We start from the raw sequence: 13512 nt of genomic DNA, 5'->3' as shown, positions 1-13512 counted from the left end.
ATTTGTATGAACGGAAGTTTGAGCATAAGAGTCTAGACTTCACTATTGCTGAACCTGTAGTATTTGGCTAAAAGGAAGATGGTAAATATGCCCTTCATAGATTTTATTATTCCCACTAACTGTAGCATAACCCTTCCTCTCAACTTATTAGCTGACGTAATTGCTACTGATGTACCATATCCTAAAAGGATGAATGAGAAGAGTATGCTACCTCTTGGCTGGCAACAAGACCTATTTATCTATGTCCTATTGTACGTGCTACATTTGTTGAGAGAGGGTTAGCAAAAGAGTCATGGGATTCAGAGAAGCCTGCGAGGTTAAAAAGACAAATTGAGATTTGAATTTTTAAGGAGCTGTTGATTTTCACAATAATACAGGCTCTATAGTACTGATCTGTTTACGCTTTATAAAAATAAAGATATTTTTGGATTGCTTAAAATAAATGCACTAACAGTGGACTTTTCCATCTGCAGATTATACTGAATGACCAGCAGTGGCAGTGTTGCACAACAGATTTTCTCTGCATCGCCGAGACTACAGCAAAAAAAAAAAGAAAAGTCTTCCGGCTTACAGCATCATTTTACCAATTTATATGGCAAGTAAAACTCACTCATTCCTTTGGGTAATCAAAAAGACATTCATAGCATCTGAATGGCCTCACTACCTTCTGGTGGGGTCCCATGCTTGAATATAATTTCTGTCAAGATCGAAGTATTATGGATCACATTTTGTTGGTCATGATAGTTAATAAAAGTCTGGCTGCCTCTAGGGCTACCAAAACCTGCTTTAGATCCTGGTGCTAGCAATATTCCATCCAAGGAAATTGCTGCCTTTGAGACTGAAATGTACTATCTTCCTTTAGAACGATAGTCTTACTCGCTCTGTGAAGGAATCTCATTTGACCTCTTCCCCTGCACTCTGTACTCGAGGTGGATTGTTGTTCAGAGTAATCTGTTTTTGTATCTCCAGCCCACTTTCAAAAAGGCCCAAATGCTTTGAGAGGTTCAGAGCCCTTTACCATTCCACCTCTTACTTGCCTTGCAGTCATGAATACAGATAGTAACTGAGTGCATAATTGCTGATATATCATCCTCCTCTGTGTCACCTTCACCCAGGGTGATTGGTCCAGCGAGTCAATGACATCACAAAGCTAAGGCAGGATGTCATCTGACATGAGGGCCATTTAGCTGCCTAGCAAGCAATAGGATACATTTATCTTGGTATTCAAATGAGTTGCAGGGAAAACAGGATGCCCACAGAAAAACTAAGATGTAAGTTAAAAGAAATTAGGTCATTTTTTGGGATTTCTAAATTTGTATGAACGGAAGTTTGAGCATAAGAGTCTCAACTTCACTATTGCTGAACCTGTAGTATTTGGCTAAAAGGAAGATGGTAAATATGCCCTTCATAGATTTTATTATTCCCACTAACTGTAGCATAACCCTTCCTCTCAACTTATTAGCTGACGTAATTGCTACTGATGTACCATATCCTAAAAGGAATGAATGAGAAGAGTATGCTACCACTTGGCTGGCAACAAGACCTATTTATCTATGTCCTATTGTACGTGCTACAATTGTTGAGAGAGCGTTAGCAAAAGAGTCATGGGATTCAGAGAAGCCTGCGAGGTTAAAAAGACAAATTGAGATTTGAATTTTTAAGGAGCTGTTGATTTTCACAATAATACAGGCTCTATAATACTGATCTGTTTACGCTTTATAAAAATAAAGATATTTTTGGATTGCTTAAAATAAATGCACTAACAGTGGACTTTTCCATCTGCAGATTATACTGAATGACCAGCAGTGGCAGTGTTTCACAACAGATTTTCTCTGCATCGCCGAGACTACAGCCAAAAAAAAAAGAAAAGTCTTCCGGCATACAGCATCATTTTAACAATTTATATGGCAAGTAAAACTCACACTCATTCCTTTGGGTAATCAAAAAGACATTCATAGCATCTGAATGGCCTCACTACCTTCTGGTGGGGTCCCATGCTTGAATATAATTTCTGTCAAGATCGAAGTATTACGGATCACATTTTGTTGGTCATGATAGTTAATAAAAGTCTGGCTGCCTCTAGGGCTACCAAAACCTGCTTTAGATCCTGGTGCTAGCAATATTCCATCCAAGGAAATTGCTGCCTTTGAGACTGAAATGTACTATCTTCCTTTAGAACGATAGTCTTACTCGCTCTGTGAAGGAATCTCATTTAACTACTTCCCCTGCACTCTGTACTCGAGGTGGATTGTTGTTCAGAGTAATCTGTTTTTGTATCTCCAGCCCACTTTCAAAAAGGCCCAAATGCTTTCAGAGGTTCAGAGCCCTTTACCATTCCACCTCTTACTTGCCTTGCAGTCATGAATACAGATAGTAACTGAGTGCATAATTGCTGATATATCATCCTCCTCTGTGTGACCTTCACCTAGGGTGATTGGTCCAGCGAGTCAATGACATCACAAAGCTAAGGCAGGATGTCATCTGACATGAGGGCCATTTAGTTGCCTAGCAAGCAATAGGATACATTTATCTTGGTATTCAAATGAGTTGCAGGGAAAACAGGATGCCCAAAGAAAAACTAAGATGTAAGTTAAAAGAAATTAGGTCATTTTTTGGGATTTCTAAATTTGTATGAACGGAAGTTTGAGCATAAGAGTCTCAACTTCACTATTGCTGAACCTGTAGTATTTGGCTAAAAGGAAGATGGTAAATATGCCCTTCATAGATTTTATTATTCCCACTAACTGTAGCATAACCCTTCCTCTCAACTTATTAGCTGACGTAATTGCTACTGATGTACCATATCCTAAAAGGAATGAATGAGAAGAGTATGCTACCACTTGGCTGGCAACAAGACCTATTTATCTATGTCCTATTGTACGTGCTACAATTGTTGAGAGAGCGTTAGCAAAAGAGTCATGGGATTCAGAGAAGCCTGCGAGGTTAAAAAGACAAATTGAGATTTGAATTTTTAAGGAGCTGTTGATTTTCACAATAATACAGGCTCTATAATACTGATCTGTTTACGCTTTATAAAAATAAAGATATTTTTGGATTGCTTAAAATAAATGCACTAACAGTGGACTTTTCCATCTGCAGATTATACTGAATGACCAGCAGTGGCAGTGTTGCACAACAGATTTTCTCTGTATCGCCGAGACTACAGCAAAAAAAAAAAGAAAAGTCTTCCGGCTTACAGCATCATTTTACCAATTTATATGGCAAGTAAAACTCACTCATTCCTTTGGGTAATCAAAAAGACATTCATAGCATCTGAATGGCCTCACTACCTTCTGGTGGGGTCCCATGCTTGAATATAATTTCTGTCAAGATCGAAGTATTATGGATCACATTTTGTTGGTCATGATAGTTAATAAAAGTCTGGCTGCCTCTAGGGCTACCAAAACCTGCTTTAGATCCTGGTGCTAGCAATATTCCATCCAAGGAAATTGCTGCCTTTGAGACTGAAATGTACTATCTTCCTTTAGAACGATAGTCTTACTCGCTCTGTGAAGGAATCTCATTTGACCTCTTCCCCTGCACTCTGTACTCGAGGTGGATTGTTGTTCAGAGTAATCTGTTTTTGTATCTCCAGCCCACTTTCAAAAAGGCCCAAATGCTTTGAGAGGTTCAGAGCCCTTTACCATTCCACCTCTTACTTGCCTTGCAGTCATGAATACAGATAGTAACTGAGTGCATAATTGCTGATATATCATCCTCCTCTGTGTCACCTTCACCCAGGGTGATTGGTCCAGCGAGTCAATGACATCACAAAGCTAAGGCAGGATGTCATCTGACATGAGGGCCATTTAGCTGCCTAGCAAGCAATAGGATACATTTATCTTGGTATTCAAATGAGTTGCAGGGAAAACAGGATGCCCAAAGAAAAACTAAGATGTAAGTTAAAAGAAATTAGGTCATTTTTTGGGATTTCTAAATTTGTATGAACGGAAGTTTGAGCATAAGAGTCTAGACTTCACTATTGCTGAACCTGTAGTATTTGGCTAAAAGGAAGATGGTAAATATGCCCTTCATAGATTTTATTATTCCCACTAACTGTAGCATAACCCTTCCTCTCAACTTATTAGCTGACGTAATTGCTACTGATGTACCATATCCTAAAAGGATGAATGAGAAGAGTATGCTACCTCTTGGCTGGCAACAAGACCTATTTATCTATGTCCTATTGTACGTGCTACATTTGTTGAGAGAGGGTTAGCAAAAGAGTCATGGGATTCAGAGAAGCCTGCGAGGTTAAAAAGACAAATTGAGATTTGAATTTTTAAGGAGCTGTTGATTTTCACAATAATACAGGCTCTATAGTACTGATCTGTTTACGCTTTATAAAAATAAAGATATTTTTGGATTGCTTAAAATAAATGCACTAACAGTGGACTTTTCCATCTGCAGATTATACTGAATGACCAGCAGTGGCAGTGTTGCACAACAGATTTTCTCTGCATCGCCGAGACTACAGCAAAAAAAAAAAGAAAAGTCTTCCGGCTTACAGCATCATTTTACCAATTTATATGGCAAGTAAAACTCACTCATTCCTTTGGGTAATCAAAAAGACATTCATAGCATCTGAATGGCCTCACTACCTTCTGGTGGGGTCCCATGCTTGAATATAATTTCTGTCAAGATCGAAGTATTATGGATCACATTTTGTTGGTCATGATAGTTAATAAAAGTCTGGCTGCCTCTAGGGCTACCAAAACCTGCTTTAGATCCTGGTGCTAGCAATATTCCATCCAAGGAAATTGCTGCCTTTGAGACTGAAATGTACTATCTTCCTTTAGAACGATAGTCTTACTCGCTCTGTGAAGGAATCTCATTTGACCTCTTCCCCTGCACTCTGTACTCGAGGTGGATTGTTGTTCAGAGTAATCTGTTTTTGTATCTCCAGCCCACTTTCAAAAAGGCCCAAATGCTTTGAGAGGTTCAGAGCCCTTTACCATTCCACCTCTTACTTGCCTTGCAGTCATGAATACAGATAGTAACTGAGTGCATAATTGCTGATATATCATCCTCCTCTGTGTCACCTTCACCCAGGGTGATTGGTCCAGCGAGTCAATGACATCACAAAGCTAAGGCAGGATGTCATCTGACATGAGGGCCATTTAGCTGCCTAGCAAGCAATAGGATACATTTATCTTGGTATTCAAATGAGTTGCAGGGAAAACAGGATGCCCACAGAAAAACTAAGATGTAAGTTAAAAGAAATTAGGTCATTTTTTGGGATTTCTAAATTTGTATGAACGGAAGTTTGAGCATAAGAGTCTCAACTTCACTATTGCTGAACCTGTAGTATTTGGCTAAAAGGAAGATGGTAAATATGCCCTTCATAGATTTTATTATTCCCACTAACTGTAGCATAACCCTTCCTCTCAACTTATTAGCTGACGTAATTGCTACTGATGTACCATATCCTAAAAGGAATGAATGAGAAGAGTATGCTACCACTTGGCTGGCAACAAGACCTATTTATCTATGTCCTATTGTACGTGCTACAATTGTTGAGAGAGCGTTAGCAAAAGAGTCATGGGATTCAGAGAAGCCTGCGAGGTTAAAAAGACAAATTGAGATTTGAATTTTTAAGGAGCTGTTGATTTTCACAATAATACAGGCTCTATAATACTGATCTGTTTACGCTTTATAAAAATAAAGATATTTTTGGATTGCTTAAAATAAATGCACTAACAGTGGACTTTTCCATCTGCAGATTATACTGAATGACCAGCAGTGGCAGTGTTTCACAACAGATTTTCTCTGCATCGCCGAGACTACAGCCAAAAAAAAAAGAAAAGTCTTCCGGCATACAGCATCATTTTAACAATTTATATGGCAAGTAAAACTCACACTCATTCCTTTGGGTAATCAAAAAGACATTCATAGCATCTGAATGGCCTCACTACCTTCTGGTGGGGTCCCATGCTTGAATATAATTTCTGTCAAGATCGAAGTATTACGGATCACATTTTGTTGGTCATGATAGTTAATAAAAGTCTGGCTGCCTCTAGGGCTACCAAAACCTGCTTTAGATCCTGGTGCTAGCAATATTCCATCCAAGGAAATTGCTGCCTTTGAGACTGAAATGTACTATCTTCCTTTAGAACGATAGTCTTACTCGCTCTGTGAAGGAATCTCATTTAACTACTTCCCCTGCACTCTGTACTCGAGGTGGATTGTTGTTCAGAGTAATCTGTTTTTGTATCTCCAGCCCACTTTCAAAAAGGCCCAAATGCTTTGAGAGGTTCAGAGCCCTTTACCATTCCACCTCTTACTTGCCTTGCAGTCATGAATACAGATAGTAACTGAGTGCATAATTGCTGATATATCATCCTCCTCTGTGTCACCTTCACCCAGGGTGATTGGTCCAGCGAGTCAATGACATCACAAAGCTAAGGCAGGATGTCATCTGACATGAGGGCTATTTAGTTGCCTAGCAAGCAATAGGATACATTTATCTTGGTATTCAAATGAGTTGCAGGGAAAACAGGATGCCCAAAAAAAAACTAAGATGTAAGTTAAAAGAAATTAGGTCATTTTTTGGGATTTCTAAATTTGTATGAACGGAAGTTTGAGCATAAGAGTCTCAACTTCACTATTGCTGAACCTGTAGTATTTGGCTAAAAGGAAGATGGTAAATATGCCCTTCATAGATTTTATTATTCCCACTAACTGTAGCATAACCCTTCCTCTCAACTTATTAGCTGACGTAATTGCTACTGATGTACCATATCCTAAAAGGAATGAATGAGAAGAGTATGCTACCACTTGGCTGGCAACAAGACCTATTTATCTATGTCCTATTGTACGTGCTACAATTGTTGAGAGAGCGTTAGCAAAAGAGTCATGGGATTCAGAGAAGCCTGCGAGGTTAAAAAGACAAATTGAGATTTGAATTTTTAAGGAGCTGTTGATTTTCACAATAATACAGGCTCTATAGTACTGATCTGTTTACGCTTTATAAAAATAAAGATATTTTTGGATTGCTTAAAATAAATGCACTAACAGTGGACTTTTCCATCTGCAGATTATACTGAATGACCAGCAGTGGCAGTGTTGCACAACAGATTTTCTCTGCATCGCCGAGACTACAGCAAAAAAAAAAAGAAAAGTCTTCCGGCTTACAGCATCATTTTACCAATTTATATGGCAAGTAAAACTCACTCATTCCTTTGGGTAATCAAAAAGACATTCATAGCATCTGAATGGCCTCACTACCTTCTGGTGGGGTCCCATGCTTGAATATAATTTCTGTCAAGATCGAAGTATTATGGATCACATTTTGTTGGTCATGATAGTTAATAAAAGTCTGGCTGCCTCTAGGGCTACCAAAACCTGCTTTAGATCCTGGTGCTAGCAATATTCCATCCAAGGAAATTGCTGCCTTTGAGACTGAAATGTACTATCTTCCTTTAGAACGATAGTCTTACTCGCTCTGTGAAGGAATCTCATTTGACCTCTTCCCCTGCACTCTGTACTCGAGGTGGATTGTTGTTCAGAGTAATCTGTTTTTGTATCTCCAGCCCACTTTCAAAAAGGCCCAAATGCTTTGAGAGGTTCAGAGCCCTTTACCATTCCACCTCTTACTTGCCTTGCAGTCATGAATACAGATAGTAACTGAGTGCATAATTGCTGATATATCATCCTCCTCTGTGTCACCTTCACCCAGGGTGATTGGTCCAGCGAGTCAATGACATCACAAAGCTAAGGCAGGATGTCATCTGACATGAGGGCCATTTAGCTGCCTAGCAAGCAATAGGATACATTTATCTTGGTATTCAAATGAGTTGCAGGGAAAACAGGATGCCCAAAGAAAAACTAAGATGTAAGTTAAAAGAAATTAGGTCATTTTTTGGGATTTCTAAATTTGTATGAACGGAAGTTTGAGCATAAGAGTCTCAACTTCACTATTGCTGAACCTGTAGTATTTGGCTAAAAGGAAGATGGTAAATATGCCCTTCATAGATTTTATTATTCCCACTAACTGTAGCATAACCCTTCCTCTCAACTTATTAGCTGACGTAATTGCTACTGATGTACCATATCCTAAAAGGAATGAATGAGAAGAGTATGCTACCACTTGGCTGGCAACAAGACCTATTTATCTATGTCCTATTGTACGTGCTACAATTGTTGAGAGAGCGTTAGCAAAAGAGTCATGGGATTCAGAGAAGCCTGCGAGGTTAAAAAGACAAATTGAGATTTGAATTTTTAAGGAGCTGTTGATTTTCACAATAATACAGGCTCTATAATACTGATCTGTTTACGCTTTATAAAAATAAAGATATTTTTGGATTGCTTAAAATAAATGCACTAACAGTGGACTTTTCCATCTGCAGATTATACTGAATGACCAGCAGTGGCAGTGTTTCACAACAGATTTTCTCTGCATCGCCGAGACTACAGCCAAAAAAAAAAGAAAAGTCTTCCGGCATACAGCATCATTTTAACAATTTATATGGCAAGTAAAACTCACACTCATTCCTTTGGGTAATCAAAAAGACATTCATAGCATCTGAATGGCCTCACTACCTTCTGGTGGGGTCCCATGCTTGAATATAATTTCTGTCAAGATCGAAGTATTATGGATCACATTTTGTTGGTCATGATAGTTAATAAAAGTCTGGCTGCCTCTAGGGCTACCAAAACCTGCTTTAGATCCTGGTGCTAGCAATATTCCATCCAAGGAAATTGCTGCCTTTGAGACTGAAATGTACTATCTTCCTTTAGAACGATAGTCTTACTCGCTCTGTGAAGGAATCTCATTTAACTACTTCCCCTGCACTCTGTACTCGAGGTGGATTGTTGTTCAGAGTAATCTGTTTTTGTATCTCCAGCCCACTTTCAAAAAGGCCCAAATGCTTTGAGAGGTTCAGAGCCCTTTACCATTCCACCTCTTACTTGCCTTGCAGTCATGAATACAGATAGTAACTGAGTGCATAATTGCTGATATATCATCCTCCTCTGTGTCACCTTCACCCAGGGTGATTGGTCCAGCGAGTCAATGACATCACAAAGCTAAGGCAGGATGTCATCTGACATGAGGGCCATTTAGTTGCCTAGCAAGCAATAGGATACATTTATCTTGGTATTCAAATGAGTTGCAGGGAAAACAGGATGCCCAAAGAAAAACTAAGATGTAAGTTAAAAGAAATTAGGTCATTTTTTGGGATTTCTAAATTTGTATGAACGGAAGTTTGAGCATAAGAGTCTCAACTTCACTATTGCTGAACCTGTAGTATTTGGCTAAAAGGAAGATGGTAAATATGCCCTTCATAGATTTTATTATTCCCACTAACTGTAGCATAACCCTTCCTCTCAACTTATTAGCTGACGTAATTGCTACTGATGTACCATATCCTAAAAGGAATGAATGAGAAGAGTATGCTACCACTTGGCTGGCAACAAGACCTATTTATCTATGTCCTATTGTACGTGCTACAATTGTTGAGAGAGCGTTAGCAAAAGAGTCATGGGATTCAGAGAAGCCTGCGAGGTTAAAAAGACAAATTGAGATTTGAATTTTTAAGGAGCTGTTGATTTTCACAATAATACAGGCTCTATAGTACTGATCTGTTTACGCTTTATAAAAATAAAGATATTTTTGGATTGCTTAAAATAAATGCACTAACAGTGGACTTTTCCATCTGCAGATTATACTGAATGACCAGCAGTGGCAGTGTTGCACAACAGATTTTCTCTGCATCGCCGAGACTACAGCAAAAAAAAAAAGAAAAGTCTTCCGGCTTACAGCATCATTTTACCAATTTATATGGCAAGTAAAACTCACTCATTCCTTTGGGTAATCAAAAAGACATTCATAGCATCTGAATGGCCTCACTACCTTCTGGTGGGGTCCCATGCTTGAATATAATTTCTGTCAAGATCGAAGTATTATGGATCACATTTTGTTGGTCATGATAGTTAATAAAAGTCTGGCTGCCTCTAGGGCTACCAAAACCTGCTTTAGATCCTGGTGCTAGCAATATTCCATCCAAGGAAATTGCTGCCTTTGAGACTGAAATGTACTATCTTCCTTTAGAACGATAGTCTTACTCGCTCTGTGAAGGAATCTCATTTGACCTCTTCCCCTGCACTCTGTACTCGAGGTGGATTGTTGTTCAGAGTAATCTGTTTTTGTATCTCCAGCCCACTTTCAAAAAGGCCCAAATGCTTTGAGAGGTTCAGAGCCCTTTACCATTCCACCTCTTACTTGCCTTGCAGTCATGAATACAGATAGTAACTGAGTGCATAATTGCTGATATATCATCCTCCTCTGTGTCACCTTCACCCAGGGTGATTGGTCCAGCGAGTCAATGACATCACTAAGCTAAGGCAGGATGTCATCTGACATGAGGGCCATTTAGCTGCCTAGCAAGCAATAGGATACATTTATCTTGGTATTCAAATGAGTTGCAGGGAAAACAGGATGCCCAAAGAAAAACTAAGATGTAAGTTAAAAGAAATTAGGTCATTTTTTGGGATTTCTAAATTTGTATGAACGGAAGTTTGAGCATAAGAGTCTCAACTTCACTATTGCTGAACCTGTAGTATTTGGCTAAAAGGAAGATGGTAAATATGCCGTTCATAGATTTTATTATTCCCACTAACTGTAGCATAACCCTTCCTCTCAACTTATTAGCTGACGTAATTGCTACTGATGTACCATATCCTAAAAGGATGAATGAGAAGAGTATGCTACCTCTTGGCTGGCAACAAGACCTATTTATCTATGTCCTATTGTACTTGCTACATTTGTTGGGAGAGGGTTAGCAAAAGAGTCATGGGATTCAGAGAAGCCTGCGAGGTTAAAAAGACAAATTGAGATTTGAATTTTTAAGGAGCTGTTGATTTTCACAATAATACAGGCTCTATAGTACTGATCTGTTTACGCTTTATAAAAATAAAGATATTTTTGGATTGCTTAAAATAAATGCACTAACAGTGGACTTTTCCATCTGCAGATTATACTGAATGACCAGCAGTGGCAGTGTTTCACAACAGATTTTCTCTGCATTGCCGAGACTACAGCCAAAAAAAAAAGAAAAGTCTTCCGGCATACAGCATCATTTTACCAATTTATATGGGAAGTAAAACTCACACTCATTCCTTTGGGTAATCAAAAAGACATTCATAGCATCTGAATGGCCTCACTACCTTCTGGTGGGGTCCCATGCTTGAATATAATTTCTGTCAAGATCGAAGTATTATGGATCACATTTTGTTGGTCATGATAGTTAATAAAAGTCTGGCTGCCTCTAGGGCTACCAAAACCTGCTTTAGATCCTGGTGCTAGCAATATTCCATCCAAGGAAATTGCTGCCTTTGAGACTGAAATGTACTATCTTCCTTTAGAACGATAGTCTTACTCGCTCTGTGAAGGAATCTCATTTGACCTCTTCCCCTGCACTCTGTACTCAAGGTGGATTGTTGTTCAGAGTAATCTGTTTTTGTATCTCCAGCCCACTTTCAAAAAGGCCCAAATGCTTTGAGAGGTTCAGAGCCCTTTACCATTCCACCTCTTACTTGCCTTGCAGTCATGAATACAGATAGTAACTGAGTGCATAATTGCTGATATATCATCCTCCTCTGTGTCACCTTCACCCAGGGTGATTGGTCCAGCGAGTCAATGACATCACAAAGCTAAGGCAGGATGTCATCTGACATGAGGGCCATTTAGTTGCCTAGCAAGCAATAGGATACATTTATCTTGGTATTCAAATGAGTTGCAGGGAAAACAGGATGCCCAAAGAAAAACTAAGATGTAAGTTAAAAGAAATTAGGTCATTTTTTGGGATTTCTAAATTTGTATGAACGGAAGTTTGAGCATAAGAGTCTCAACTTCACTATTGCTGAACCTGTAGTATTTGGCTAAAAGGAAGATGGTAAATATGCCCTTCATAGATTTTATTATTCCCACTAACTGTAGCATAACCCTTCCTCTCAACTTATTAGCTGACGTAATTGCTACTGATGTACCATATCCTAAAAGGAATGAATGAGAAGAGTATGCTACCACTTGGCTGGCAACAAGACCTATTTATCTATGTCCTATTGTACGTGCTACAATTGTTGAGAGAGCGTTAGCAAAAGAGTCATGGGATTCAGAGAAGCCTGCGAGGTTAAAAAGACAAATTGAGATTTGAATTTTTAAGGAGCTGTTGATTTTCACAATAATACAGGCTCTATAGTACTGATCTGTTTACGCTTTATAAAAATAAAGATATTTTTGGATTGCTTAAAATAAATGCACTAACAGTGGACTTTTCCATCTGCAGATTATACTGAATGACCAGCAGTGGCAGTGTTTCACAACAGATTTTCTCTGCATCGCCGAGACTACAGCCAAAAAAAAAAGAAAAGTCTTCCGGCATACAGCATCATTTTACCAATTTATATGGCAAGTAAAACTCACACTCCTTCCTTTGGGTAATCAAAAAGACATTCATAGCATCTGAATGGCCTCACTACCTTCTGGTGGGGTCCCATGCTTGAATATAATTTCTGTCAAGATCGAAGTATTATGGATCACATTTTGTTGGTCATGATAGTTAATAAAAGTCTGGCTGCCTCTAGGGCTACCAAAACCTGCTTTAGATCCTGGTGCTAGCAATATTCCATCCAAGGAAATTGCTGCCTTTGAGACTGAAATGTACTATCTTCCTTTAGAACGATAGTCTTACTCGCTCTGTGAAGGAATCTCATTTAACTACTTCCCCTGCACTCTGTACTCGAGGTGGATTGTTGTTCAGAGTAATCTGTTTTTGTATCTCCAGCCCACTTTCAAAAAGGCCCAAATGCTTTGAGAGGTTCAGAGCCCTTTACCATTCCACCTCTTACTTGCCTTGCAGTCATGAATACAGATAGTAACTGAGTGCATAATTGCTGATATATCATCCTCCTCTGTGTGACCTTCACCTAGGGTGATTGGTCCAGCGAGTCAATGACATCACAAAGCTAAGGCAGGATGTCATCTGACATGAGGGCCATTTAGTTGCCTAGCAAGGAATAGGATACATTTATCTTGGTATTCAAATGAGTTGCAGGGAAAACAGGATGCCTAAAGAAAAACTAAGATGTAAGTTAAAAGAAATTAGGTCATTTTTTGGGATTTCTAAATTTGTATGAACGGAAGTTTGAGCATAAGAGTCTCGACTTTACTATTGCTGAACCTGTAGTATTTGGCTAAAAGGAAGATGGTAAATATGCCCTTCATAGATTTTATTATTCCCACTAACTGTAGCATAACCCTTCCTCTCAACTTATTAGCTGACGTAATTGCTACTGATGTACCATATCCTAAAAGGAATGAATGAGAAGAGTATGCTACCACTTGGCTGGCAACAAGACCTATTTATCTATGTCCTATTGTACGTGCTACAATTGTTGAGAGAGCGTTAGCAAAAGAGTCATGGGATTCAGAGAAGCCTGCGAGGTTAAAAAGACAAATTGAGATTTGAATTTTTAAGGAGCTGTTGATTTTCACAATAATACAGGCTCTAT

Source organism: Lissotriton vulgaris, chromosome 7, assembly GCF_964263255.1.
Source record: "Lissotriton vulgaris chromosome 7, aLisVul1.2, whole genome shotgun sequence".
NCBI lineage: Eukaryota > Metazoa > Chordata > Amphibia > Caudata > Salamandridae > Lissotriton > Lissotriton vulgaris.
The sequence above is the reverse complement of the archived record's forward strand: the minus strand, read 5'-3'. Positions refer to the sequence as shown.